This window comes from Adiantum capillus-veneris, chromosome 4 (assembly GCF_014529385.1).
Source record: "Adiantum capillus-veneris isolate H3 chromosome 4, ASM1452938v2, whole genome shotgun sequence".
Taxonomy (NCBI): domain Eukaryota; kingdom Viridiplantae; phylum Streptophyta; class Polypodiopsida; order Polypodiales; family Pteridaceae; genus Adiantum; species Adiantum capillus-veneris.
Window position 1 is genome coordinate 13,891,149 of NC_140934.1, and position 26,405 is coordinate 13,917,553.

General features: G+C 38.8%; 2 pseudogenes; one reads left to right on the plus strand and one right to left on the minus strand.

Moving 5' to 3' along the window:
• The first annotated feature begins 312 nt into the window (after positions 1–312).
• LOC147458740 (adenosylhomocysteinase-like) lies at positions 313–16,949 on the plus strand (annotated as a pseudogene).
• Positions 16,950–18,181: 1,232 nt separating this feature from the next.
• On the minus strand, positions 18,182–19,171 carry LOC147458741 (uncharacterized; annotated as a pseudogene).
• Positions 19,172–26,405: the final 7,234 nt, after the last annotated feature.

A 26,405-nucleotide genomic window follows, 5' to 3' on the forward strand; every position in this document is an offset into this window, starting at 1 on the left:
GTGTCATCTATAATTGAAGTGTACCTTAACTAGTTGAGATGTTCTTTTTGTGGAAGATGTAGTTCAGCATGTGGATGATTTTATTTTTGTACTCTACTTCTTAGAGCCTGTGAAGCTATTTCTTGCCTTTTATTTTTGTACACTACTTCTTGCCTCTGTTTGTCAATGGTGGGAATACAAGTATAGTCCTAATGATGCACATGAGTAACCTATGTAGGTTTCAAATGACGTTACAAATAGCCATTTTCTATTGTATATTAGCATGATGTAATTGATGGAGATAGGGCTGAAAATGAGTATGCTACTAGAGGTATGCCAAGATCGCTTGTGCAAACCTTGCGTGATAGTAAATTGGGTGCACCTTTGTCTAGGTGGCTCATAAAAGCTTTAGCATGCCTCTTATGCACAGATTGCTATGTTTTGACGGTATCTATTATGTATGATGAGGAAGAGCCTTTGTGGTTTGATGAAGCACAAAATTCAAAAAAAGCTTTGCTGCATGAAATTTGAATATGATGCTATTGTGAAGCATTAATGGTACATTGTCTTTGTGTGACTTGCCTCCTAGAAAAAAGGACAGTAGTACTAAGTGGGGTCTCAAGTTGAAATGTAAGCCTGAAATAGTGTTGATTTCTATAAAGCTAGTCGTGGAAAAAGCATCTACTCAAGAGAAGGACATTGATTTTGATGCAGTTGATAATGAATGGAATGTATATCAATTGGACATAAACTTTCTGAATGGTGATTTTCATGAGGAAGTGTATGTATCACAATCTCGTACAAGCTTAAGAAGGCATTGTATGGTTTGAAGAAATCTCCACTTGCTTGGTATAATAAGGTTATTTTGGATATGCATGGATTTTAGAATAGTCTAATTGAGGACACTCTGTATGTGAAGCATGTGGATGATGTACTTTTCATCTTTGTACTCTATGCTGATGACATAATGCTCATCGGTCCAAATGAGGGACTTATTGTTGATTTTAAGGCTAATTTGAGTGCATCTTTTGAAATGTCAGATTTGGGACTTTTGTGCCACTATTTGGGTAAACAGTTTAAGCACATTGACAAAGGTATGTTTTATGTCAGACAAAGTATATCCCTCTTCAAGATTGCAAGCATGGTGCTACTCGTATGGAGATAGATTTGAGGCTTAGTATTCATCATGGAGGAGATTTCTTTAATATCCAGCTCTATCAATAGGATTTTGGTTACTAATATGTGCATGAATTATAAGGCTAGATGTTTAGTATATAGTCTCACAAGTGAGAAAATATATGCATAGCGCAAAATCCATGCATTGAATGACAGTTAAGCAGATCTATTTCTCATTAGAGAAATTTTAGACTCAAATTTAATCTTTTTAGCACTAGAAGAGAATGTTCTCTAACCAATGGAGGCCGGCGGGCTATCGCAATGGTAGCTCCAATTTTTTAAAATTTCTATGTTGAATTTTTATGTTAAAAAAGTAATTGCCTAAAAAACCTTAATAATAATATGCAAGGATTTTTTTGAATCTTCCTTCTGCCACGACCAAATGTAGGACAAATCTGATATAAATCACAATCAATGAAAGTACACTTTTTTGATATGCAAGATTTCATGCTTCTCCACTCATTTTGCTCCGCTTACACGCTGATCTAAATTCACCATGGTAGAGTATATCCATGGATTTCATCTTTAGATTACCCAAATCTATCCATGGGAATACGGGAATATGGACAATAGTCGATACGTTTAGCAAGCAAGCACACTTTATTCCTATCAAAAAGACTATTAAGGCACACCAAATGGCAACTCTCTTCATATCTCATATTTTCAAACACCATGGATTATCAACATCCATCGTGTCAAATAGAGATCCTAGAATGACCAGTAATTTTTAGAAAGGTCTCTTTGAAAATCTAGGAACAAGATTGAATTTCTCTTCGGCCTATCACCCACAAATGGATGGCCAAAGTGAGATAGCCAATCTTACGATATTCAATCTACTCAAGACTTATGTTACCAAAGTAGATCAACGCTCACGATGGGAAAAGTACTTACCTCTTTTAGAGTATGCCTACAATAATACTATACATACTTCTATGGGAAAAGCACCTTTTGAGATCATTCAGGGAAGACCTAAAAGTCCCTTGCTACTCAAAGTACATGGGAAGATATTCGTTGTCGATGAGTATATCCGTGACCTACAAGAATCTTTTCAAAAGATTAAGGAGGCTATATCCATCTCTCAACAAAGGTAAAAAACTATTGCTGACAAGCACAAAAGGGCCTTAACGTTCAAAGAAAATGATTGGATCTTACTTAAGTTTCTAAGGCTTGATTAAGGCAAACGACGGGAAAAAATCCTACGGGCCATCAAAAGTATTATGCTAAGTTAGCAAAAAGATACTATGGTCTTTTTGCTAAGTTAGCAAAAAGATACTATGGTCTTTTCCAAATCTTGAAGCACATCAATGAGACGGCTTATCAACTCAAGTTGCCCAACCATTGGCTCATACACAATGCCTTTCATGTAAGCCTACTCAAGCCCTACAAAGGAGAGCTACCAAGTGAACCAATTTTTTGAAGACCCTCCCGAAGTTGAAGACCAAGAAGAGGTGGTACAACCCGAAGCTATCCTTCGGCATGAAGACAAGGTACTACGACATGGTAAGATTATCCGACGGTATCTTATTAAATTCAAAAATATTCATTTTGAAGATGCTAGATGGATGCAAGGAATACAGCTTAAGGATAGTATGAACCTTGTCAATGCTTACAATGCTACATTAGAGTAAGCAAATGTACAAATTTCTTTTAAATTACCCATGTTTTTGTCTTATAAGATTAGTTCTCTTTTTTTAATTGTGCACAAATTTAAATAGTATGCATGCTTAGAATCATGTTTGTGATGACAACATCTCTCAAAACACCAAGTAGAATTTGTCACTCTATTTTGGGAGAATGAAATGGACTAATGAGAAGACATGATTGTGGCACCTACGTCTCCTAAGCACCAAATGGATTAGTCATCCATCTTGGAAAGATCTCGTAGGGTAAAAAGGGATCCTCTACCCGCTAAGTAAAATTGACTAATGACTAAGGCTTTATCTCTTCTACCTCATAGTCGAGGACGACTATGACTTCAAGAGAGAGGTAAAGTCATAAAATCTAATATCTAACAAACCCAAATGATTTTCTCATATTAAACTAATCATTTAATGTGGAAGAATAAACGGGAACAAGGGTTAAGATATAGACATGTGCTTATAGATCTATCTCAACACGGGGCCAATGGTAAAGAGGCCCAAATGAGAGATGGTATATCAAAGAGCAAGGCTAACCAATGGATCATAAGACCTTAGGGTTAGCTTCATTGAAGACCTCCAATAGTTAGTGTAAAAGTACTTTGACCTTAGGTAAGCTAGGGTTGAGCTTGTAGTGGGAACCCTGCCCAAGCTTGAGGTGCTTGAGATGCTTGACATGCTTGAGATGCTAGGGCTGTACTTGAGGTGAGAACCCAGCCCAAGCTTAAAGTGCTTAAGGGCCAAGCTTGTAGTGGGAACTGGGCCTAAGCTTGAGGGGCTTGAGGTATCAAAAGTCAAAGATCCAATCCCTACAAGGAGGGGGCGAGCCCTACATGAGGAGGGATGAGAGAGAACACCCACACACTCACACAAGACATACTTGGTACAAAGAAAGCATAAGGGATACTTGTCAAGTTCCTCCTCATGTTGCCCTCATGGTATGCCTGAAGCCTATTGGTTGGCCACCCAAGGGGTCCAACGATAATTTAGGAGATTTAATTAATTGTCTTTGAATTTATCAAGTCCTCTCTCTCAAAAGGGAAAGGGGAACACTTGCCCCAAGGCTACCCTTGTTGCTTGTAATACCTCCTGCTTGTGATTGGCTAGGCCTGGAGGGGTCCAATGAGCTTCAAGCATGAGCTACAAGGGGGGTTCGACCAAAGCAAGCTAGGGGGGTTGCTTAGGGGGTATAATCTCCCACACACACTCACACACACACTCTCATTATGCATTGTGTAAAGTGCAAGAGCTCCCTCTCCTTCTCCAAGCAAGTAGAGGTTGAGAGCCTACACCAACACTTTTGGCTATGGAGTGCAGATCCAACCAAGATCCATGCTTCAATGCTTAAGCTTGCCATCTTCTCCATCTTCATTACTATGCTATTATGTGCTAGCAAGAAGAGTTATGATAAGTGAGGAACTAATTCTTTCTCCTATTTGGTTTAAGTGTACATTCTCATTGCATACAATGTATTTCTCTCGCTATAGAACATCACTTTGTGCATCCAACTTCCTGGTATATCCATATACGCCATTGTGGCCATCCCCCACATAGCTCACCAATGAGGTTATATCCTTGAAAGGTGGATTGGAGTTATTCGGGGGCTACTTGAATTCATTTTGTTGTTCATTGAAAGGTCCATCTTTTTTATACCTTGTGACTTAACATTCTCCTTCGAAGCTTCAAAAAGGGTGTTTTCTATTTTATAGAGGGGCTCATACTCTTGCAAGAGCTCTACGTGCATATGATACACCTCTAATTCCTCGTAGAAGCTCTCCGCGAAGAAGTTAGAAGCCTCACTTGAGATATTGGACCTTGTAACTTTTTTGGGTGCTCAATATAATTCACTCACAATTGTGAGTTTTGCAAAAAAAAAAAAAAAAGAGTTAGAAGCCTCACTTGAGACATGACTACTCAAAACTTCCAGCAAGAAAAGGTGAGGGCAATGGAGGAAAGGACTTTTGAGACTCTCACGCAACAATGAATTGGAGGGAATGGGAGGAAAATGACATGGATTTACTATGACGAGACGCTTGAAAACACTCTGAGAATAAAGCTTATTTTTCAAAATGCAAAAGATTGAGATATTCAACATTGAATTCTTGGCCGCTACAAATGTAAAGCACTATCATTATCTGATTACTTTTTGGTTTTTTTAATTAACGTACCTAGTAATAAAGGAGATATTTGGATTTTGAAAAAAAAAAGTATAAAAAAGGAGAGAATTAATTCCCATTATCTCTCTTTATACTAACATGGCATTTCTTACAAGGCCCAAATTTGAGTCCAAACTTTTCCTAATGTACTTGAGTGACACTATATGTCTTGGGTTGTTTTTTTCCAAGGGATCATTGTCACTAGATTTAAATGTTTTTTTAGACTTGGATTGGGTTGGTTGCTATGACACATGAATGTCCACTAGTAGTCTTTATTTTGTGCTTGGTAGACCATGCATAGTTTGGCTGAGAAAGAAGCCACCTACAATGGACACATATAGTTGTGAGGCTGTGTACAAGGTAGCTTTCATAGCTATGGCTAAGTATGATTGGCTTAGACACCTCTTAATTGACTTGAATATTGGACAACATTCTGTCACCAATACCTACACTAACAACCAAACTGCTTTGTCAGTTGTGAGTAACCCATTGTTTCATGCTTGCACAAAGCGCGTTGAGGTGCATTATTATTATGTCAAGGAGAGACTATCTACCAGAGAGGTCAGCTTGGCTTATGTGCCTATGTAGGATAACCCTGTTTATCTTTTCACAAAGGCTTTAGCTTGTGAGAAGTTCACTTGTGGATTGATCGAATAGAATATGGCATGAATGCCACACACATGTTCAATGTATCACTTCCATGAGGAATTTGTTACCATATTATAGTAATCATGTGTGTAAACACTTCAAACCATCCATGCACTTTTTTCCCTTGTTAGGAGGTTTTTTTCAATGGCGTTTTCATACACCCATCACTCTAGTACAAGGCTTATCTTTATATTAGCGTACTTATTAATGTTGCTTCTGTGTCATGTGCACTTTAGCTACTTCTTCATCTTCTCCATCTTTGCATGCAATCCTACAACCATATTTCCTACAACGCAAATGCCCAAATGATTTCTAAACTCACATATCATACTAGTAGTGTCTCTAAGATCTATATATCTAGTGTAAAGATAAAGGGGAAAGGCCTCACAAGGGAGAGAAATCCAATATATATCTACACAAACAACAACCAAAGGATCTAGGGGGATTTTAAACAGGGAAAATTATCCTCTTTCTTAAGAAGATGGAGAGATACAAGAAAGCACACCTACGCTTCAAATGTGGGAAAACCGGTCATACTTATCGCATATGCCCTTGAAGGTAGGGAGAAAGGAGATGCCACAAGTAGTGACAAGCCTCTTTTGGGAAGGAAAGACTTCAAGGATCATTCTTGCACACTTAATTCATGATGTCCATCTCATCATGAAATTTGTCACGTCAACTTCTTGCCTTTGGGACGCTGTTAGAGTTTGGAGAGAAGCCCTTATTTCACCTCAAAAAATATCCCAGAGCTACAACACTCTCCTCTAGCACTTTGACACCCTTAATGTCATTTGCAAGTTCATACGTGGAATTCATTTTTTTGGGGTACCATCATATCCCTTAGGTGATCTAAAAACGCTTTGTCTCCATGTTTATGAGAACTTTAGGATGAGAAGAATTTACAAAGATTCTCTCTCTCTCTCTCTCTCTCTCTATATATATATATATATATATATATATATATATAGATATAGATATATATAGTTTCCATCTCTCTTTGTGAATGTTTCCTATATCACTAGAATTTTTTCTTCATCTTCTCTCTCCTGCACCACATATGGGGCTCTCAATGGGTTTGTATGCAATAATCATGTGACTTCACTCTTTTGTTGCACACATACACTTTCATGCAAGGGGAGAAGGAGATACTACCTAAATCTTGAGGAGTCTTTTCAATGACTAAACTTTGTGATAAACTATTGGGAAAATAAATATTTTGAACTTATTCTACACAGAAAAAAGGAGCTCTATATCACGTAAATGTTTTCTACACTGTCAAGCTTGTCTATCATCTTAGATGTTCCCATGTTTTTCTTACAAAATTCTCTTTATTATCCACCAAGCACAAAGCAAACAAGGTGATAAAATCACTAAGTGTGCCTATATCAAAATGAAATTAAACAAAAGAATCCCTAACATTCATACCTTCTAAACCATACTTGCAATGTGTACAACATTTTACTTATGCATTTGTTTTTCTCACATGCCAACCAATGAATTCGGAGGCTGAAATTGCTTGGGAAAGCAGATTCTTTTAAGTAATCCTTTGATTTATTTGTGCAAGTTGGACTAGTTGGGGAACATGTGCACTTACTAGAAGTGGAGAGGGAGATAGTCTTGATTGTTGGCCTATTGCTTGCCCAAGGGTAGTTGGAGTTTGGCATGACAATAATTTAAGGGCTACAACCATTGTTTCCATAGTCGTTGGTGTTCATGACAATAAGCACATACTTGGCAAGCAAGAGAAGTAGGAGGGTGCGAGAAGAGGAGGATGACAAAGCCAAGGATGTCATCTTGCATGGGAATTGTTAGCTGCTCAGCTAAAAAAAAGAGCATCAAAGGGACACCACTCTCATTTTTTATCCCAATTGATTGTATTGAACCCCACTGTATCAATGAGAAACATTGCAAAGTCCAAAGCTGTTGTAATATTATTGATTGCCAATGAGTCTAAAGGGGCCAAGAGCTTCCAAGTTTGTAACTTTATGCAGTTCTTAAGCCTTGTTATTGAGCCTAGAAAGTTAAAAATTCATTCTTTGAACTTTGGCTAAGATATAAAAGACAATTTTTGTAACTATTGACCCAAGTTTTTTGGATAAGGACTTGAGAGTACGTTGCAAAAGCTTATTGTGAGTCGACTGTTTCTTCAACTCTTCGTGTCTTTCTTGTACGATGTTGCATTGCTATTCCAAGCATACCAACGCATTTGCAGGTGAAAGGTCTTTCATTTATCGTAAGTTTCTTGCGATAAAAGTGTGTGTTTAGTCGTGCCCGTCTACAAGCTTTTTTCGCTCCCTATGCACAATACACGCACCAAAATTGGTTTTTGACCTTAGGAATAGATAGAGCCCGTCTAGAGGAAGCCGTAGAGTGCTGTAGACACCAAAATTGGCCTAAAATAGGTTGTTTATCTTATGCACGATTTTCTTCGAGTGTCAAAAATTACATTTGAGTACATGAGAGTGTTGAGGATACTCTACTCTTGCTAGACACTAAGTTTCGTTGCATTCTGAGTCTTGTAGAGCTACACAAACTTGTTCAGATAAGGTTGTGGTAAGGAAAGTAGTTATTGATGTCTGACACACATTTGAGACCGAGTTTGTTAAAATCTATATAGACTTGGGTTGTTCAAGAGATTAGCTATCTCTTATAGCCTCCATGCACTAGTCTGATCAGCTACGTCCCACAGATTGACAATTTTTATGTCTATGGTTCTCGATTTGCTAGCATCAATATGGTGAGGCTTGGCAGCCGGCCGACATTTTGGCTCCATTGCAGGGGGCGAGGCAACCTAAACTAGAGAAAAACTCAAAGCATTCACTTTACTTCCTCTAGTTTCGGCTAGAGTAACACATTTTTTTACTTTATCATGGCTGAAAGGTGATTAAGAGTAGGGATACTCGGTAAGAACCTCGGGAGCTTTAGTTATAAGACGAATGAGGTAGAGGGTCCTTGAGACGAGGTAGTGATCGATAAGGGCATCACATAAGTAGAGAGTAGGGATTTCAGACCGAAGGTTGAAGTTTTTACTTTCTGTACTGTTTTTTCATGTTTAGTAGGCGTAGGGTAACTAGAAAACCATCAGGATTTCATCTGAATTGAGGTGCATTGCGAAAAACACAAAAAATGTCAGATCTATCTCGGGCGTGCCGAAGATAGAAAGGGTTTTTTTTAGTCTAATCTGGCAAACTAGACTTGCAAGGTGGTAGACTAACTTGAGTAGATAGTATCCCTTTTATTTTCAAAACATTTGGATCGCTAAAACACTTTGGTCAAGCCCAAAACTGGAAAAAACCGCAGACTTCAAAGAAAATTAACAAGAAAAATTCAAATCAGGCTAAAATTTGAAACAGGGTGTGGATAAATCCTAAAACTTGTGGGAAAATCAATCTGTGAAGAAAAAGTGAAAATGTCAAAATCTGATAGAATTTTATCTTAGGGGCGCCAAAGATAGAAATCTCTCCAGAGAGGGTATTTTGCCAAATTTCCAACTCACATGGTTTATTTATACCATAATACAACTCATAAGCAAGTTTTATCAAATTTGGAGTTGTACAAGGGTAAAAACACCAAGAAAATTGGAAAACCAGACTACGAGATAAAATAACGGTGACAAAACATTGGTAAATTGTCCAAACTTTGTGAAACTCATTGTACAAGCTTGAAATCACACGTAGAGATCAACCCAAGTCACATTGGGCAAAACCCACTTAAAACAGTGGAGATATATCTTAGGTGCGTCTAAGATAAAATTCTCACTAGAAAGACAATTTGTCATTTTGAAATCTGGAAAATATTTGTCAAGATGTGGGGACTCCATCTATGTGATAAAAATTGAAATTACCATCACAGAAAGGTGCAGCTATCTTAGGCGTGCCTAAGATTTCCAGAGAGAATTTTCATAGATGGGGAAAATTGGGTGTGCCCAGTGCTTGGGAAAAGGGATTTTCAGATAATTTGTGACATCAAATTGACAATTGTGGAATCACATACCGTTTGAAGTGTTGGTGTGCAGGGAATTACAACTTTGCAAAAAAGGCAAGACAAGGAGTGAAGCACTGCATCTGAAGCCAAGGACAACTTTCCAGGTTTGAAGTATTTGTCCAATTAAGTTGTGTGAGCCCATATATGAACTTAAGATTTGGTAGAGTTTTGGGAAACTTGCGTAGCTTCGGGGAGAATAAGAGTAGAGCGTCCACATAAGAGAGTGTAAACCAAGGGAGACCACTAGAAACTATTACGAAAGAAGTACCCTACACTATTTCCGACTCAAGCTCCAAAATGTCTTCCTTCTCATCTCAATCAGGAGGTGGAACCTCTCTCAAGTTCAAGCATATCTTTACCTTCTTCAAAACCAACAAGTATGAAGCTCAGATTTCTCTAGATCCTAACGAGGAGTTTGTAGTAAAGATTGATGACCATACTGTCAAGTTTGACGAAGATGTTAGAGACAACAAATAGGACAACTTCTATATGGACCAAAAATACAATACCTTAAGATACAGGATCCCGATTCAATAGACAAATGGGGATTGGAGGTTGATACCTTAATTTCTAATAGGGCTATGAAAGAAGGATCTCCTGTACTCAATTTAGAAGGATATGACTTGATAGATGCCAAATCTTTGAAATGCATACCCATGGGATAATCCTAGGCTTGGACTCTATTGTTGGGAAGCCAACAATGTCACAAACTTGATTTGGATAACCCATGCCAAACCAGGATAATTGACACCCTTGAAGATAGTGTATATTTTCAAGATCAAAGAAAAGGGCTTAGCAAAATTACCGATCCATCTCTTCAGGGATTTTTATAACAATAATTTTCAAGATAGTGTATATTTTCAACATCAAAGATAGTGTATATTTTCAAGATCAAGGAAAAGGGCTTAGCAAAATTACTGGTCTACCTCTTTAGGGATTATTATAACAATAATTTTGTTATGATGACTCCAAAGGAGATTGAGCAGTCTAAGTACCTGGGACACTTAATCTAAGAGGCAATTATGAGAACAATACATGAAACTGAATAGAATATAGGTCCAAATGATAGAGCCTATGATAGCATGTTCAATCAGAGAGAAAGCACAGCCAGGGGGGACAACCAGCTCAATGAGGGGACCAAGGGTAGAAATACAAAAAACACCTATGGTAGGGAAAGAATGGGTGACACCAAGACAAGAAGAGGTCCACATGAGTCACATCAATCAGACAGTTGGTTTGAAGCTCTAATGGGAAAAACACCAGCTAGAGAGAGAGAGAGAGAGAGAGAGAGAGAGAGAGAGAGGGAGAGAGAGAGAGCAACTGTTGAGCATAACCGTAGAGTCAAACCAGTAGACTTTCAAAAATGGGTCAAAAAATATAGCGGATTAGGGGATCCATATGATCATTTAGCAAGCTTCAGAGAGGTTTTGAGAGTTGAGCACATAACCGACTTCCATACATAGTTTGAGGGATTTGGGATGACCTTAGAGGGCAAAGCTTTAACCTGGTTTCATACCATACGTCTTGGGCCGATAACCAATCTACCAACTTTGGCAATGTGATTTGTTGACGCTTGTTCTAAAATGGGAATAAAGCATAGTATGGCGGCACAAATTTACAGTTTCAAACAAAAACAAGGAGAGACTGTCAGAGATAGCGTGAGTTGGATGAGACAATATATAGGCAGATGTCTAGAGTTTGAGATTCCAATCGAGGAAAGACTTGTCTTGCTATTTTTAGAGGGACTAGTAAACAAAGATTTGCATGTTATTTTGTATAGCAAGAAACACATGACCTGGGAAGCTTGCGGTCTAGATGCGATCAACTCGAGTGATAATTGCGAGATTTTTAATGAGGAAAGCAAAGTTAAAGATACGCAAAGCGAGTGAACTACATCCATAGTACCAACACAGGTAGGATCAGTAGTTGCAGCTCCTGCCAATGCTATAGAAGACATGCTTAAACACATGAACAATATGATGACCAACATGCATATCATGCCAATGAGAGGCCGAGGACAGGGACCAAATCAAGGACAACAAAGACAACCAAAATGGTGTTCCATTGAAGGAAAATGGACAAATCATGAGACAAACGAGTACTACTACAAGCCTAAATATGATGGAAATGTCCAGTATGTGCCTATGGGGCCACAAGGGCAACCCATGTATAGATATCCTCCGAATGTGGTACCAATGTAAAGATCATCGATGGATATGGAGAGACCACAGCCAGTATTAGGTCAAGAACCACCACTCCCAAGGAATAATGTTATACCAGTCAAGTATATGTTGCCTGAGGGACAAGTGAATGAACAAGCTCTAGTAGCCAAAAAAGATGACCTAGCATCTTTGGCGCGTCGAAGATGAAGGGGCTAGATCTGGATCAGATTTCCCATATGTGTTGGGGCCATCATGTTGAGGAATTGTGGAGAATTAGGGGTGCATTGGAGTCCCAATCATCAGTATAGGGCAAAATGACCATATCCTTATTGCAAAGCGACATTTTGCACCACATTGCAGAATATTGATCCATTTGACCACAAACTAAAAGGGGGCACTCTATACAATACATTGGACCTTTACCAACCTTCAATGGGCACACAACTAGTGGTTAGTGACTCCAAGTCAAGCTCAACTCAAAAGAGGACTATCAACCTCATTGGGGACAACACCAAGTGCAAGAAACACAAGCAAGGGCTTCAACCTTCATGATAAACATAATAGAAGCTAGATGGGGTAAGATTAGGGCCTAAGTTACAATAAATTGTAAAATTTATCTTAGGCGCACTGAAAATAATTTGCTAGGTTAGAAGAATTTTTTGCACACATTTTCACATTGGCAAGATCTCCTTTATCCATCACAAAGCCTAGATCACGCTGATACACTTCTTTCATGCATAAATACTTTCAAATGCACTTTGCCACACCAAAGAGACTAAACGTGGCCATAACTGAATTTTAGCATGTCAAGTGAGACCAAACTTCATCAAATACCAAGAACTCAACACTCCACAACCAATTAAGTTTCCAAAAGCACAAATTGGCCCAAAATCAGTCATATTTATCTTAGGCGCACCTAAGATAGAAATGATAAAGGGAGAACCTGACTTGCCATTTAGGGACACAAAAATGTTTATAGGGGTCGAATAAAGCACCTTGATAAGCTTCATCAAGTTTGGCACATCATAACTCCAACTTTTACTACAAGCTCTGAAAGCGGTAAAGCGGACACAAATTTGTCCATAACTCTCACCGCGTGTCCCAAAAGCTATCAAATTTTTTTCATATCACCTTTAACTCATACACTTCCTATGCATTCAATCTGGCACCAATTTGCATGCACTTACATCCATCTACATCTTAGGCGCGTCTAAGATAAATTTTGCCAGAATTGTGCTTTTTAGTGCTCTTTTTTGCCTTATTAGCTTCTCTACTTGGTTGGGACTTGCTGGAATTGGTCTGACCAATAAATTTGATGATAATTTGTCAAGTTCAATCTCATCTACTTTAGGAGCTCAAAAGAAGAAGACCATGAAGGAAAAGTTGGCCGAGCTTCCACCATATCAGATAGAGGAAGACTCACTAAAAGAAGCAAATGTCACCTAGCATGTCACTGTTTAATATGGCACCTTCGAAAGCGCACAAGGAAGGGTCCAGAGTGGAAGTATAAAGTTGCCAAAGGAAGCTCAGGACCTTGCCAAAGAAGAGGCAGTCAAGCCACTTTGGGAGAAAATTGGCCTCAAAGACTACATAGAGCTGGAGTCCTACGGTGTAGACTACAAGAGGGCTTATGAGCTCTTGCCCAACATTACAGAAGAAGGGAGGGCAACCATTTTAGATTTGAATGACTCCCCGATTGTAGTAAACATATTTTTTACCAAATATGATGATGAATTGGTCAAATAATTGATGTGTGTAACACAAATTGGTTTGAAGATTGAGATAGATCACTCATTTGAAGCTCACTTGTGAAGATTGTTTGCATTTCCATGCTAATGATTGATCAAAGTGATGAACATGGCAATGGTGCATTCAATTGTGTGTGTAATTATAATCGAAATTAACTCATATGTAGCCATGCCAATCAAAAATGAAAAGCCAAAATGGTTTGGATGATTAAAGAAATGATATATAAGCAATTCAAAGTGCAATGATAGAAATTGGATACAAATTGACATTTGAGAGGAAGTAATGCACTATGTTGTGTGTACGCAATGCTCAACTCACAACCGCCTTTAATATTAATTTTTTTGAGCTTGCATTGTGATTTAGCTGGCAATTGTGTGTACACTATGACTTGGATTAGGATTAAGTTATGGATGCCAGAATGAAAGAGATTTTTTGAGTGACCGTAGAGATTGAAGCGTGAATTGTTTGAACATGAAAAAATTGGGATCATTATGACTTTTGTGTGTGATCAATCAATCAATTGGCCAATTTTATGCTACAAAGCACCAAATTTGAGCATGCTTGTGTTCAAATAAACGGAAGGAAGATGGAAGAATGAGTGAACATTCATAATATTTTCTCAAATCGTAATTTATATGGGCGTGTGATTATGATCCCATTGTAGGTAGATAAATGTATCTATGAAATTGAGGCATTAATTGTAGTATGTTGCTATTGTAGATAATGAATCAAACCGATGTGCAAAACCCACACACACATCATTGTGGCAACCTTCCCTAAAAGAATTTTTCGAAACAAAAACGGAATTTTTCAAAAAGAAACATACTCTTGGTCCTAAACAAGACTCCACACACACACACCCTCATCCACGCACACACACACACCTATCTTGGTTGTTGTGGCCCCCCACATGTGCCCACTTGCACTAGCAGCTACCATTGAGCTCCCGCTAACCAAGTTGCCAGCCCTAAAGGTTGTTTTTGTTGCCTGGCATGTGTCCACTCACACGCTCTCTCTCTCTCTCTCTCTCTCTCTCTCGGCTCGTGCAGATGAATTGATACACACAACTGACCCCACGAGGCTCGCAAACTTGGAGCCAATGAGAACTGTGCGCCATGCTAATTCTACAGTGCCCACTGCCATGCTCACACACTCACACACACTACCTCGCTGCCACACCATGATTCCTGTAGCGACACTCTCACACACCCTCGTCAAAGTCCAGGGGAGGGAGGCTGGCAGATCGTAGCCCTCCGTTTACTGTCATTTCTAGGCCATAATCCTCAATTGCAGACCTTGGATGGGCGCCACATCAGCACGCAGAATGATTTCAAGCTTTGTAAATCATTTGATAGCACGTCAGCAATTGGAATATTAACGAGCGTTTGCCACCTCAGCACGTGGAATTTGACTCCATGCAACTGAGCATCGTCCGTGTCGTTCACCCGAACGATCGTCATCTGCGCAACTCAGCAGCTGAGAAACTGAGCAACCTCTGTGTCGTCTTCGCAAGCTTCATGGCCCCCCTCGCCCTGGACATTTGACGGCCGGGAAAGGACTACTAGTGCCTTTCCCATGAATAATGGCTCCGAGCACTCCCACTGGTTGCCATTATTCATGGGAAAGGACACTAGCAGTCCTTTCCCTACACCTTGACCCACCTCACCTGCTAATTAAAGTTGCTACCGAGACCCTTGTTGCTTGCCTGGAACATATCAGCAACTCTCGAGTCCTGACATTCCGCTTGTGCCGTGTCCAGCTCTAGCCACAACATAGTAATGCCTTGCATGCGTGCACGCGTGCACACACACACACACAAACACACGCCCCCCTCACAACTCATGTCCGCCTTGATTGCCCCTCTGTCGCATCTCGCACTCATAGACCCACCACGAACACACCAAAAACAAGTGATAAAATCACATGGCCTTCCTACAAGATAAAAGATAAGCAAATATATGAGAAGTGCATAAGGTAAAACATGAGCAAGTATATGAAGTGTATGTAATGGCTAGGAAATTTGTATAGAGAATAGTGTTTACCAAGAAGTGATAAAACCACAAGGCCTGTCCTTGGAGAATATCTTCTAAAAGAGGACGAAACAACATTCAAAAAAATTTAGAGAAAATTACCAAAATACCCTTGTAATTCGTGGAACTTTCCAAAATACCCCTCAAATTCCAAAGATTCCCAATGTACCCATATTATATTGGCCAAAAATTTCCCAAATGCCCTGAATTTTTTTCCAAGTTTCCCTAATTAGCCTTGCAAATATCTCTTACAATATTTCTTTTTGCAACTCCTCATAGGAAGAGTGGTTCTCATCAAAAGAAGACGATACCACTAGGATTTTAGATGGTAATTGAGCTTTTTCATATGAAATTGTTCATCATTTTGAATGCATATGGCTCTATTTGTGAGTTATTGGTGAAAATTTTTGTCTAAAATGCTAAAAGATAGATCCCCATTGTGATAAACATTACACTATGCAAAAATTGGGACAAATCCATCCCAAAATGATGCAAGGGTATATTGGAACTTTTTGAAATTTTAAGGTTATTTTCAAAATTTCTACAAATTTTAGGAGTATTTTGGTAATTTGCCCTTAATTTTAAGAGTAGCCAGTATGTTCTCCAACAATTTCAACTTTAAATGAAACAAGTGACATCTTCTCTACTCAAGACTAAGCTGTGGTGAGACGGCCATTGCTCATGATAGTGCGTCTGACTTTGCTTGGAAGGGAGAGAATCTTCAAGAATACTATTGGTGAACTGAGAGGGCCTTGGACTAGGGTCCTGGTGGTGGACCAGATCTGATTGTTGATGATGTTGGTGATGCCAATCCTTATTTATGAGAGTGTGAATGTAGAGGAAGCTAATGCCAAGGATGGCACCGTGCCAGATCCCTCCACTGAGAACCAAGAGTTTCAAATAGTTCTCACAATTATTCAAGATGCCATTAAGAAAGACCCCAAACAAAATGAAGCACACTCTTGTGGGTATTTTTAAAGAGACTTACCACTGAACTGCACCACCTTTACCAAATGCAAACTAATGAAACTAATATTCTTTGCAATTAATGTGAATGACTTAGTGACCAAAAGCAAGTTTGACAATCTTTATGGTTGTGTCATCATTCCTTGCCTGATCATCTTCAAGGGCTATAGATGTCATGATTGGTGGGAAGGTAGTTGTTGTTTGACTATGGTGATGTTGGTAAATGTTGTGCTACAACCATGAAGGCTCAAGTAGTAATCACTGAGATTGCAAGCTCTCATGGAGGGTTTGCATGTCTTGACATTAGAGGATGTGGCCGAGGCTGTAGATTTTTTGTAACCACTACTGGAAATTAGGAGATTATTATGGCTAGCCACATGAGAAAGACAAAGAACAACCTTACTATCTGCAACATTGATAGATATGCATGGTTTGAAGACTTACCTGGGGGCCTCAAAATGATCACTCGATCCTCCCTGAAACTAAATCGGACATAATTGTGCTGGCAGGAGGGCATCATTGTGCTAGATCCTCCCTGAAAGAAAGACGGCCATCGTTGTGCTGGCAGAGGGAGATTGATGAATTTGAGACATGCACTGGGCACCCCAGCACTTACATGTCCATAAGTCAACACTCCAACAGATGGGCTTACTTCTAGGACACCAGAAGGCTCTAGTTGTCCCTTATGCCATTCTCCAACCATGTCACATTTCATGATGAACATATGGTCTATTTCCCTTGTTTCAAACCCAAGATTATCCCAATCAACATTAGACATGCTATCATTGTCCCTCTGAAACGAACACAACAATTGGGAAAGACCAACGACTTTGGAATCTAGACAATGTAGCCACATGCATCTACAGCAATCGGTTACACAAGCACGCACACATGTGCACCCATCTTTGAACATACAGGCATGGTACCATTTGCTTTCAACTTGAAGATGGGAAAAATTCCTAGAGACTGAGCTGTTAGTTGAACTAAAAGATAAATGGGCACCTATTTTCCCAAGTCACCAAGTCTAGGCAGTGAAAACTTATTGTGTCACCTTTAAAGCTACCAAAGTAGACATCATAGACCTTAACTAGAAACATGCCTATTAGAGATCTGCAACAATGTTACTGAGATAATAAATATCCAAAAGACTTGAACTGCCACGGGAAACAAGGGTATCCTCTTCCAAAATGACCCACATACTTGCATCCATGCATACATACATATTCTGTCAAGAAAAGTCGATGACAGTGTTGGGGCACATGGTCCACTACATAAACTTGGACACTGGCATAGACCAATCTAGAGAATCATACTTTAGCAGTACATTAAGTGATTTGTACAAGAGAGATAATACTTCTACAATGACCTCATACGACTTTCTATAATTTGAGATGTGTTGATGCCATGCTCCTTCACAAATTAGGTGACTACTCAGTTGGAGTTGTGGAATGAAAGGAAGCCTGGCACATATGCCAAGCAAGTATTATATGTGTTTTCCCCAAGCATCTGAACGAGAAGGTTGCTGCTTTGCATCTGGCCAAGCTTGGTACCAAGCTAATCAAATTGTCCAAGGATCAAGCTGCTTACATCAATGTTGATGTGGAAGGCCCTTACAAGCTAGGTCACTACCACTATTGAGACAGACATACTTGATCTGATTAGAGTAGGGCAAGCTTAAACTTGAACATCTAGATTCAAGCCGCACCTGGCTTGCAGCACTTGTGTGAGGGCTTTAGGATTGCAGAGATAGAGCATAAAGGTTGAGCAGAGACAGGAGTTGGAGGTTGAGGAGGTTGGTGAACGTTAACTACAGAAAGAACCAACCTCTACCATAAAACCCTGGCTTAGCATAATTCTCGGCCAAATCAAGATGCAAATAAATATAAGAAAACTTATCAAACATATCTAAAAGCACACCTGCAGTGAGCATGCAGTACGAGCTCCAAGCTGTGCAGAACAGTGATCTTGCATAGATGCAATTGAACTGCAAGTACTCAGAAGTGCAAGAGAATGAAAGCAGGACACGTAAAAAGAGTACGAGCATCACCCAACACTAGTCGGAGATCAATACGATGAGCAAGGGGCTAGGAGGGTTGCAACCACATGCAAAGAGCAAAAACCCCACATTGCACATGCTCCATGGTTTGCTGCAAGAACCGAAACACAGTATGAGCAGTATGAGCGCTCAATCGCAAAGTTATGGGAATCCTAATTTACCAACTTACCCTTGAATGCAATCCCTCTGCCAAATGAAAATAGGAGACATGATGAGACCCATACATTCAAACACAGATTATATATCACCACTTATGAAAAATGAAGGGAACGTGGGATTTATTTTCTTCGCTGCCTTGGGTGCTGCTTGTGTGTTGCCGCTGCTGCTACTTGCTTGCCTGCCCTGCTCGTCTCTCTACAAACAAATGGTCTCGCTGCGTATTTCAAAAACGCGTGACTGCTCTTGTTTCAAACTGCGCTTGTGTCGGGCTGCGTTTATCATGTACATTTTTTTGTGAGCTCACTGCTGCTATTTCAATGGACATGGAAACGTTGGCCTCGATGCCCCCTTTAATGCGTTGCTGCCCCTCTTTACTGCCTGCACACAAACAAGTTTTGGAAGTGAGATACAGTTCGATCGCCAACATTTCCTCCACCTTTACACCCTCACAGTGTGTGTCTCGTTGCATGCACGGGTATTTTCACCGTTCAGCTTGAAGTTTCAGATCATTTTTCGGATCTTTATTGATTCTGCTCCCATTTTCTTTCAAAAATGGCTATTCACCTACCCTATTTACCTTCCTCCCTCTAGTTGGCCGACACTAGCAAGAAGCAACTAGCCTTTCAAGTTTCTATGCCAACACCTAATAACTAGTAGACCTGACTCCCAAAATGAGCATTCACTTCATATTTCAAAACTCAAGACATGTTCATCATTAGATTTACACACTCTTCATTTAAATGAGTGCCCACTATTTTATTTCAACAAATGAGCATTTTTGGCCTATCAAAAAATGCTTCAAAATATAACTCAACTTTTTTGTATATTTTAGTCAGCAAAAAGAGAAGGCATCTCTATAGCCTTTGCCCTTTGGGCACGCCAAAAACAACTCCCTATTCCTTGCTGCTCGCCCTGGTCTTCTCAACCCTCAAAGTTGGCATGAAGTGTCACCCACCTGTGAGCCACGAGTGTCATTCAGCACGCATGCTACTTGAGCCTTGCCAAATCTGGAGAACCCTTAGAACACCTACAGACTACAATATGGACCCGTCTTGCCTTACTGACATGTGGGCACCACACACAAACATTGTGCGTTACGCTTGGGCCTCCACAACTACTCTCAAGCCGCCTTCAAAACACAAACACACACACACACACACACAGAAACATTGTGCACTACATCATTCCTGACTCCCTAGCATACCTTTTTTCGTGAAAATAACAAAATAAATAAAGGATGGTTCACACCTTCCTCTCCTCTCTCTTCATCGGGTTCTCACCCCACATTATTGGAAAAAACACATTCCTTCCACCCGCCCCCAGAAAAATATTTTTTTTAAAAAAAGAGTTCCTCCCTTGATTTTGACTTGCTTGCAAAATCTTTATGCTCATCGATAGGATAATTGCAGCATGATGTGAGTCAAACTAGCCAGTAGTGATGTGGAGCAATCTTATAACAAGCATGTCTGATCTAGGCTTAGGTGCACAATTACAAAGTGCAAAGCATCATTCTTTCTTTCCTTTAATTGAATGCTAAATTTCTACATGAAAACTTGTAATTTTCATCTTTTGCACAAACACTCGATGGATTATTAAGACATTTGGCATGGAATGCATTAAAATGATTGAGGTTGTGATTGAGCATGAAGTTTTAGTGCTTAGCTTGATTGAACATTCTTTGCACTAAATATATATATATATATATATATATATATATATATATATATATATATATATATATATATATATATATATATGTATATATATAGATATATATATGTATATGTATATGTATGTATATATATATGTGTGTGTGTGTATATATATATATATATATATTTTAAATTAATTTATTTGTTTATATATAATTTTTATTTTATTTTTCCCCTTATCTCTCTCTCTCTCTCTCTCTCTCTCTCTCTATCTCTAGCCTAAGTGAACACCCAATAGGGCTAGTGGGAGAGAGAGAGAGAGAGAGAGAGAGAGAGAGAGAGAGAGAGAGAGAGAGCAGGGGGGGGGGGGAGAGAGAGATTATTAGAGACCAATGGGAAGGGAGGGATAAAATTTAGAAAAAACAAAATTTTTAAAAAAATTCCTCCCTCTCTCTCTCTCTCTCCTCTCCTTCTCTTCTACCCGCCTCTCTCTCCTTATCCCCCCCCCCCCCCCCCCCCTTCTCTCTCTCTCTCTCTCTCTCTCTCTCTCTCTCTCTCTCTCTCTCTCTCTCTCTCTCTCTCTCTCTCTCTCTCTCTCGTTGGGCTTGTGGGAAAGAAGGAGAGGGAGATAGATATATAGATAATATTGTCTTCCTTGGAGGTCAAATATGACCTATGGGACCAAAGTTACATGTGATGTAGTATGTATGGGACTCATGAGTGACTCTTGATGCTTCAGAATTGTGGTGATGAGAGCTGCAATGGGGAGCCTACACCTATGGTTGGGGAAGGGAAGTGTGTAGGTCTAAGTCATGGATAAAATGTGAGGGTCTCTATCAAGCTAATTTATCTAGTGCCCTTTATGTGACCGCTAGAGGTAGATCCATTGAGGGGATCCTACTTTAGAGGATGAGACAGACACCTTCTCCCAACACTCACCAAGGATAAGGAAGATGGTATTGAGTATGATGATGACAAAGAAGATGATTGTGAGCATGTAGCAGAAAGAAGAATCATTGAACCTCTTTGTTGACTTAAGTGCTTTGGATTTAAGATTTAGATTTTGATGCATGTAGAGACCTTTTCTAAGATGAAGCATAAATATAATGGACTTACTATTGTTTAAACCTTTTTGTAGTTTCTCTCCTATTTGCATGTTGTTTCACAATTTGTGTAATTCTTGATAAGCAGTTATGAAAGTAGTTTTTTGGTAGATTCAATTGCAACATTTCTTATATAAAATCAAAGCAATTTTTTGTTATTAAACCAGAGAAGACAACAAGAAAAGAGAAGAGGAAGAAGAGCATGAGGTTGTGTATGTTAGTGTGTTGCATTAAATTTGCATATGTGATAGTGAAAATGAAAAATATGAAGCCTATAATTGTCTTCTTTCTATACTCAAGCTCACTCTCTATCCCTGCATGGTTTTAGGCTATATTTGTGCATCAAAACAACGTATGAACACTCCTTTGAGCAAAGAAAAATCAGAATAAACAAACAACCAAGTGAAACCTTCTAGAGGCTCCATACTATAGTATGGTTTCTTGAAGCCTAAGCCCTCCTTTCTCCAATATTCAAAAGGACTTTGACTCCTAGCACGAACTTGTTGAAGAAAAATTATCAGGACTCACCAAAATGCTCTCTCCTGTGTCTTTCCCAAGAGTGTCTTCTATGGCATTGAAAAACAAATACACTTTTGGAAGCATAAGTTCCTCCTTGAGTTTGATTCCAACACACAAAGTTTAATCCTCCAAACCCACTTAGCCTCACCTAAAGTTTGGCAGCTCATAAAGCAAGAAAAAGGTCTCAATAATCTCTCTTATAGGAGCTCAAAGATGTAATTACCCAAGGAGAAAATAGACAACCAACTTCTTCGTCACGAGGTTACAACCCAAATGAGAAAACTCCTTGTCTCCATGGGACAAGCGGATAAAAAGTCTAAGTTTTATCTCCCTAATTCTTCTAGAAATTCCCATACCCTCAAATTTGTAAGTAATTTGATCCCAATTTGAAACATCCCTTCTGAATCATTCCTTTTTTACTAGCAAAATGCAAATTACCCACTTGTTTTTCCTTCCCCGATGCCATCATCACGTGACTATAATAACTTCTTAAATGACCTTGGACCATTCTCTAATTCTTTTTCTTCCTCACTCCAAATTTAGCCTTCCTAATAAACATCATTTCTTTAAAAAAACATATGTAAATAGATTGCTTTGATGAGGTCCCCCTTAAGCTCAAGAGGGGGAGGTGATAATTGTAACTTGCTACTATGGATTCATCTACTCGAGGACGGGAGTGAAATATTCCCTACAGATGGACTTGTGAGGTGCTTTGGAGGCCTTTGGGCCCCTGCCACCTACAAAATTCTTACAATGGAAGAGAAAGTAAGCTTCAAGCACCCTCTTCACGGCCCATTTGCTTTGAAGCTCCCATCTTCCATCATCCTCCCTTCTAATTCTTGGAACACAAAAGACACATTGTTATAGAAAGCTTCCTGCAAGCTTTCTAGAAATTGTGATAAGTTCCTCTCGCGGTTGAGAGCTAAAGGCTACCTAAGTGCCCTTCTTATTGATTGGTTCGTGTATATCTCGTATAGTTCTCCTCTCTCCTACTAAAGAACCCTAATTCCAAACCCTCTCCCACCATTGTTAAAGTACCATCCATTTACATACATCTTTCATCTACAACTCGAGCCTATACCATTATATTAATTTGCCTCTCTTAGACCTTCTTGCATCCCACCCAAAACTCTTATTTGCTGGCTAACTCTTATTTGCTGGCTAACTCTTTCAACCTTGGCAAACTTTTGACTTCTACTTTGTGTCCTAATCCTTTTATAATCTTTCTTCACCCTCTCATGGACTCTCTCATCTAAGCTCTTTTCCAAGCTTATATCCTTTTCACAAAAAGAAGAAGAAATTAGAACAAAAAACTATCACGTCCTTAAAATTTTTGGTACTCTCTTATTTGACTTTTTCCCTCTCTTGTTATATGGGCCTAATGGCCTAAATTAACTGCTCTCTTTCTTAAAGATTTGTTTGAGCAACCTACTCGATTCGTAAAGTATCTACATCAAGTGTACTTCTCTCTCCGTTACAACATTAATCGTACCTAAAAATGAACCTTATTTAAGGACTAGTTGGATCTTTGCACCTTTTGTATTTATTTACATGAATAGTCCTACTTGATAAGCTCTCACTTTTGATAGATATAAAACACCACCTACTCTTTATCATTGCCCATATTCTTTGTTACTGGCTCTTGCCAACGAATAAAAAATCAGAATGACTTGCTAAGAATTGCTTCATATTATTCTCAAAAAGTAAATGAACTTACATAGAAACTAGAATAGAGCAAGTTACTAAAATAATCATCAACAAAGATATGGTAATCATAAATGTCAAATCGTATATATATATATATATATATATATATATATATATATATCGGAATCGTATCATGCAAAATAGTTTAGCATTGATGCCTAGTGATTATGTGCAACACAATTTGAGTAAATTGACTACCGCCATCACTTGTAAATATTCAAAATAAGATATTCATATGGCATGGTTTAGTGCAAAAATAGGCAATTACATACATAAAACACCATTTAAAAGATTCTACATGTGAGAAAAAAGGACAACATTGTATATGATGGTTTAAGTGGTTGTTCCTCCCTCCCCTCTTTAGGAATTTGGATTCGACCTTCTCAGATCATAACTATAGACTCACAGAGTCATGTCCACGAAGAAGCATCATCTTCTTCCTTCTTAAGTAAGTATCTCAAAAACATCTAAAGCTTAATAACATATGCTTGCTTCTCTTTAAAAGTGTTTTACTTACAGAGGTCCATGTACAATTCATGCATGGCAATAACTTCTCCTTCATCATCTTCATGACTAGTGAGAATAATTTGGGATTGCTATATACTTATATTGATGATTTGTTGATGCTTTCAGAGGAGAAGAATGCCATATATTGATCAAGGAATCCATTAAGTTGCTTGGGTGATTTCTAGCTTTCACGGTCCTATGTATACTCAAGCTTCTCTTTGCTGTAAAGAGCTCCAAGAGCATGAAGAATAAAAGCCTTTTCGCCGAGATGGTAAAAAAGGCCATTGATAGGATGAGGACCAAGAGAGCATATGATCACAATGGTCTAGTAGCAGAGCATTTTCTACATGCCAGAGATTTGCTTGCAGAGCTTCTAACAATGATGTTCAACCGTGCTATGTGCGAGGGCCTACTTGTGATACTTGGAGTTTGTCTACTATCGTACCTATCTTCAAGCCACGGGACCCTATGTAGCCTGCGAACTACCGCACTATCATGATTGGACATACATTGGCACGATTGTACGATCCATCCTTGAGCAACAGTTGAGTAGATGGGCAGAGAAAGAGGGTGTATGGGCAACATGTCAAATGGGTTTAAGGAGAGGTTTCTCTACTCTTGATCATAATGCATTTTGGCCTTACCAATGCTCCTACAACCTTTAATAGGTTGATAGAAAGAGTATTTCAAAATCATAAAAAATCTTGAATGTCTTTCATTGTTTCATAGAATCTCTTGAAAAAATTTGAGCTAGTTATGTCGTCTAGAGTACTTGACCAATCTAAAAGTGACAATTCTCCTTCTCTAATTAGAAACACTAGAGAGTTAAATTATAAAAAACAAAAAGGAAGAAATGTTTACACTCTTTGCCTGATTTTTTTGCTTATTATTACCAGTTTTTCAATGAAATTAAGACATCAATGATATACACCTATGATGAAACATGAAGAAGAGCCATGTGCTCCACATGTTGAAAACATATCAAAACTTGAGCCTTCACCTCAAATTTTTGAAAGAGTGAGTTCTATGTTGGTACATTATATTCAATAAACACCACAATGACAATGCCAATTATTATACGACATATTTTATAGCCTTTTTGGTCTTGCACTAGTATTAAAGGATGGAGATTTACCTATGGTTTGTAATCTTTATTCCAAAATATACCAAGGGCTATATGGTGACAATGTCAATTGCATGAGATATCTTATGTATAACCTTTATGCTTTATTATGTAGCGCCTCTCTTTTTATACGAGGCTTATGACAAATACACAACATGTGGGATAAATCCCCTCCTTTCATCCACTCTCAACCTTAAACTTCAACAAGTTCAATTCTTTGTATGTTAAATGTTTGTTAAACTTTTGTTTTAATTCGATCGAATTGAGCTCTTTGCATGCTATTTTTTTTTCTTTTGTAGATGCAATAGATTAGGGACATATACCCTTGATGGTATTAGTACCTCTTACATGACAATTGAGTGCATGAGACTTCTTTGCAAGAATGAGTGCACCTCCCTATCAAGTAGGCTGAGGTAGCCACTTGCACTTGCTTGCATTAGACATCCCCCATGTTTGGCATAGATATTTGTCATCACTCAATCTTCTACTACCAGCAATAGTAATAGCTCTAATCCTTCATTAGTTTTTAAGCTTTGAGTGATTGTATAATGCATTGCATCATACCTAATACGACATTATTTCATATTAAGGAAAATTATAGACAACCGTCTCTCTCTCTCTCTCTCTCTCTCTCTCTCTCTCTCTCTCTCTCTCTCTCTCTCTCTCTCTCTCTCTCTCTCTCTACTCAAATTGTTATACATGTGCAATTGCTACTTTAAAAATGTTGCATTGAAAGGAGCTTCCTAATTATAACATTGAGCTTCCTAGTTAAAAAATAGTAGAATTTCTTTGGACTTGATTCATTATAACTGATGCCAACATTGACTTGACTAGAGGACCCTTAATTAATCTCTCACCTATTGAACGCATGCAAATAAGCAATACTAGAGAAAAAAAAAAGTGCATGTAGTAGCAACTGCACATGAGGATTCCTCTCAATGGCATAGCTGGTCTCACTGACCTAAAGAAAAGTTCCTCTGTGTGTGTGTGTGTGTGTGTGTGTGTGTGTGTGTGTGTGTGTGTGTGTGTGTGAATTAGAAAGTAATTTGTAGATGAGTCATTTTGTATATCACTAAGCATGATGTAGCATAA